At 46.7% G+C, this 5360-nt stretch overlaps 1 protein-coding gene across 1 annotated transcript in view; it reads left to right on the forward strand.

Moving 5' to 3' along the window:
* Positions 1–5360, forward strand: part of DGAT2 (diacylglycerol O-acyltransferase 2) — a 25307-nt gene that overhangs the window by 398 nt on the left and 19549 nt on the right. The window lies entirely within an intron of this gene.

Genomic DNA, 5360 nt, shown 5'->3' on the forward strand with positions numbered 1-5360 from the left:
GGGGAGGCTGGCAGCTGCTTTTCCTAGGAGTGAGGATTACAGTGCTCTGCGCAGGTTTTGCTTTTTAAGCGAGGTGGAAGGGTCGGGCTGCTCTCCTGAAGCTCTTGCAAACAGCCCTGAAGGAGCCTTTTCTGAAGGAGTTTGCACCCTGACAAAATGTGGGCGTGTAGCATTTGCTTAAAAAAGAGCTTTTTATTTTTTCCTCCTTGTGATGGCAGGAAGTGTAGTAGTTTTATCAACATTGCCTCTCTGGTCAAATTTACTGTCATGATATCGCAGTGTAATATAGCGTTCCTGTATGTCAACAGGGGAGGTAAAAAATGCATTGCTGTCTGCTGTTGCTTCATAATGAAGAGTTGAAGTTTCAGCGTGAAAGCAAGGTTTTATGTTAGGAAGTACAGCCAAGTCTGCTTTTTACAACGCTGCATGTGGTTAAGTCACTTCCTCTGTGAGAGGAGCAGGTTGGGTGGCAGTGGCTGACACCCATCATGGGCAGAGCTGCTGCGGATGCTGGATGCTTCCTGCCGCAGGCTGCAACATGTAGGTGAAAAACGTTGGTGAGACAATATGGGAAATACCATACTACAAGCTCCCTTGTGTGGTTGTAAAAGCAGCTCTAGGGATCTCACAGGAATAAATACAAGTCTAAATGTTTTGCTTGACAGAGCGTCCTGCAACAGTGTTTGTTGAGAGGAATGTCAGGACTTGCAAACAGTGGGGGCTTTGCAGGGAAATGCACTTGGATAACAATTTACCCTGTGCCTGGTGGAGGGTCCTTGAGTGGTTGCTCTGCCTGTGTTGTAAAAGGCTTTCTGCCCTGGAAAAGCCAACTGCTAATTCCTCCCAGGATGAAGAGACCTGTGGAATGGCTTGTTGATTAAGCAAATCATTAGCAGAGTTAAGAGGACCTGAACCGGGTGAATTAACCCCTAAGCTCTTGTTTTTGCACCGTGTCCCACCTGTAGAGCTGCTGGTGCTCATTCTGGTCTGAAAGATGCGGTACTCGCCAATGTGAGAGATGGACCTGTCAGATCATTTGTGAATCAATCAGGGAAGAGACTTGTGTTTCCCATGCTCGGATTCAGACCTTAAAGTAACTTAACTTGCTTATACCACTAGCAGAAGACAAGCGATGTTCTGAGTTGAGTGAGGTCATTTGAATTAGCGGCATGTGAGCTGTTAAACGGAGAGTTAACCACAAGCCAAGTGCAGAGAATAAATCATTCAGGAGACCTACAAAAAATGTAGCACTGACCTGAGACCTTGGTGTCCACCTTGTTGGCCTGGGCAAGTTATTGATGGATCTAGGACATGTGCATAATTCAGAACAGAGTGTGGTTTAGGGGCAGTCATTGGCCTTATCTCTAGATAATCCTGCTTAGTGATAGAAAGCTGTCTTAACTCTGCTCAGGTCAGTTTTTCCTCTGAGGCACCTCGTGGGGGTCCTGCAGTGATATTTGCGTTCCTTACTCGTTTCTGTATGTGCTGATGATGTTGCCTGGGCGACTGCAGCATCCACCAACGCAACCCCTTGCTGGTTCTGTAGCCTGCCAGGGGCAGGACCAGCTTCAAAACCTTCCTCTTCAAAGCAAAAGCCAGGTGCCTGCTAGAGGAGCTCAGAATCAGGCTGGGCTTTGGGATTTATGACATGGGACCCTGCAGATCAAAGCTGGGTAGAGGTGATGTGGCACAGCAGTTCACACACAAGACCTCATGTGCTGCTTGATGATGTTAGATAACTTCCCCCACTACATCAGATAATTCGGGCAAACCCACCAGAATTTTTCTACCTCCCTGAATGTCTTTTCCAAGTATCTCACCTGTGCAAAGGGCTGACTTCTCTGAGGTGAGAGTCTGAATGGCTCATACTGTCCTTTGCTCTTCAGTCTTCTCCCTTGCCTGACATGTGGCTTTGTCCCAGTGCTTGCGAATTCGGCTGGAGGTTTGAGCCTACTTAAAAACAAGGAAAAAAAAAAGTGCAGGCATCTGCCTCTATCCCTCCCTGTGTGCATGCAGGGCAACTTTCTTGGACATCAACCTGGTATTGCAAAAATCAGAGCAGACCTTGGACCAAGCCTAGGATTGGATGATGCTTTGGGACACTTTGGTTGGGTAGGAGGGGTTGTCATCCTCTCATTTTGACCTGAGCCACTCTGGCCATAGGCTGTCCAGGGGCCCTCCTCCTTGTGTTTGACAGAGCAGCAAGGAGCGACTCTGCTCTCCTGAGGAAGGATCCTAGTGTGGCCAGAGGGTTTAAAGGCTATCATTTGCTAGAACATCTCTTCTAATCTTGTTTCATCTTAGAGGAATTTGGGGTGAGGAACGTGGTTTTGCTTAACTTTATCTTGGAGTTAGTCTTGTCCTGCACCTGAGGTTTGGCAGACCTCACTTCTGCTCTGGGGGGACACCTGGGGGCTCCTCTTTTGGGTGTGTTGTGGTGTCTCCTTTTGACAAAACTGCCTGGAGGGTAGGGGTCTGGACTGGCTCGTCGCTGAGCCCTTCTTTCAGAGCTCCTGTGTGCTTCTTCTGGACATGCCAGTGAGATGTAGTAGGATGGTTCCCTTTCTCTGAGCTATTGAGACTTCCTGGCTTAAAATCTACAACTGTTGGCTGGTCTGGGTCAGCTGAGTCTCCCTGCATGCTTACATCGCTCTAACCTGCATACAGCTGTGACTGTCAAGAGTGAAGGCCAAGTTCAGTGCTGTGAGTAAATGCAGATCTAACATGAGATACATGTCATAACAAATCTATTTATTTGCTATGCAGAATCGCAGCTAAAGAGGCTGAAATAAATGTTGTTGTCACATGTCCCTGTTAACTATGCTGTTGGCCTCCAGTTGTTGTCATTCTTTACTGCAGATAATATGGCGTTACTGAGTGGTGTCCTGGGGCACGAGCAAACTGCTCTGCAGCTGTAGTGCAGGGTGGGATAACATATCCCACGCTGGTAATTCGCTATTCTCTCAAGTGATTCGCTCTCTAGTACCACTGACAATAAAGCTGGAAGCGTAAAGGCAGCTGGGGCATCTGAGGAAACCTCAGACGCAGGAAAACTTACGTTGCTCCAGGGGCTTAACACATGTGACATTTGATGTCTCAGCTTGCTGTGCAGACTCCTGTTTGGGCATGAGAGGCTGGGTCCTCACAAGCATCCTAGTCTTTTCATCTAATCCAGCTTTACCTCTGCCTCCAGCATCAGCCTCTCTGCCAAACATGTAGCTCAAAATGTCCATTTGCACCTTATGCTTTAGAGGATCTAACCTGGTTTTTCTCTAAATAAGCTGCGTGATGCAGTGTCATTCTTGGTCAAGAACTAACATGCTAATTGTCTCAAAGGCAGCAGAGTAAGCTTGGCTTTAACAACCTTTCAGTGTGTTTTTTAAGTATCTATAACACTTGTACTTCCTCTCGACTAATTTATTTGGCTGCTTTTTAATTAAGTGCTGTTGATTACATTTTCTGGTGCCCAAGTGTGAAATCTTGTTTCCTTCTACTCCTGGGATCTTTGATTCTGCCTCCTGCCTGGATAAATCACGGTGTTGGAGCATCTCAGATGAAATAAACTGTGCTGGAAGTGCACCAGATGCTGTCCCTAGCTGAGTCTGTGTTGCAGGCATGAGTCAAATGCTTCATTGACGCCTTGGTAGCATCTCCTGCATTATTTGGTAGCTGGAATTACATGACAGAAGTGTTGTAAGCCCATCTCTAGCTGGGGACAGCTGCCTAATGTCACTGAGCTTCCTTGGGAGGCTGTAGATGGCTGCTATCACTGAGCTGCAGTAAGGTCTCCTGGAGAAGTCATGACTCTGGCTGTCTTGGCAAATTAAGTCCTTGAGGGCCATATGTGGCTTAGTGCAGGGAGAATCCCATCAATACATGAGCTGAGGGGCTCAGTCTCATCAGAGACCAGGGAAGCTGTTGCTGAGGTCTCTACTGTGTAGCCATTGGTTGCCAAGGCTGTGACCCCAAACAGTTGGTCTGTCTAGTTCTGGAACAGGTGCCCTGGAAAACACTCCAGGGGCTGTGCTGGGTGGCCAGCATAGGATAAGCAACTGTCTTCAGCAGTAGAAGGTGGGTTTCTCCATGATTCAAAATATTTCCTTGATACAAATGGACACCAAAAGCTGGCATAAGGAGTACCCTTTGCCTCAGTATGGATGGTAGGTGTATCTAACGTGCCTTATTAATCCTGCTTGTTAGGCTAATGTATTCCCTGAAAGTTAAATTTCCTGTGCTTAATTATCCTTTGGGTTTTTAAGACATGAATGATGCTTGGTGTGTAGTCACAGGTCAGCCCTTGAAAGGGTTTTCTGTCAAAGAACTGAACCCAAGTGTCAGTGTTGGGTCAGTTTGCTGTGGTTGAGTCCCAAAACCACATTTCTGACTTTTCAGAACTCTTCTGCTCTGTTGCCAGTAACCAGCCTGGATCTCAAGAGCATAGAGGATCTTCCCCAAAACACCTTGTGGCTACTATGGCCGAAGGAGAAAGGAAGCAAGGCTTGCATGGAGGGCTGAGTACATAAGGTGTTAAGTCTGCTATGGTGAACAGCAAGCTCAGGACTGGCTGGAAATGGCTGTCTCCGCACTAAAATGTGTAATTGATGCACTGGGTCCATCTGGAGGTTGTTGATGCAAAGGTAGACTATGTGTAGGCAGAGGCACTTGCCAGGTGACACCTCTGCCCAGTATCACAGTCCTTTCCATTGCCACTGGACTTCTTTTATGGCCTTAACCGGGATTTAAATGTTAAAATTATTCAGCCCATGGTAACTACTGGCTTTTTTATTTTGGTGTTGGGAGTCTTGATCTCTGTGAAGGATGTTTTTGCTTTCAGCAAATAGCTGACCCAGGACACCACTTGTCCAGGGGCAGGTGCTCAGAGTTCTCTGCCAAACCTGTGCCTTCCCTCTGTCTGCAAGAGTTGAACGTTGACACAAAAAGCTTAATGTGGTTTGGGAAACAAGTGGAGGGTTTGACTTCTGCTACCCAATACTGGTCTACTTACAGGGCAGCAATGCCTACAATTTAAAGCATCTAGAAAATGCTGAAGTAACAAATCCTTGTCTGGAGGGATAAACAGTTGTTCTCTTCAGGGGAAGAGGGTAGGGATTTAGCTGATACAAGACTGAAGTGTTGGGTTCATCAATCCAAAGATGTTTTGGTAGAGTAAATGCAAGTGCTGGAAGGATAAATTACATGGGGCTGGGTTTACTATGGCTCACAAATCATCTCTAAGGCTTTTGGCTTATTTTGAGGATATAGAGATACGGCCAGTGAGCTTCCTTTAAGCTAATTAATATCTATTAGTCCTCAGACCGTATGAGGTCTGTATGTGTGCAGTAGAGGCTTCCTCAAGGCTG

This window comes from Buceros rhinoceros, unplaced genomic scaffold, assembly GCF_000710305.1.
Source record: "Buceros rhinoceros silvestris isolate BGI_N320 unplaced genomic scaffold, ASM71030v1 scaffold6638, whole genome shotgun sequence".
Taxonomy (NCBI): Eukaryota; Metazoa; Chordata; class Aves; order Bucerotiformes; family Bucerotidae; genus Buceros; species Buceros rhinoceros.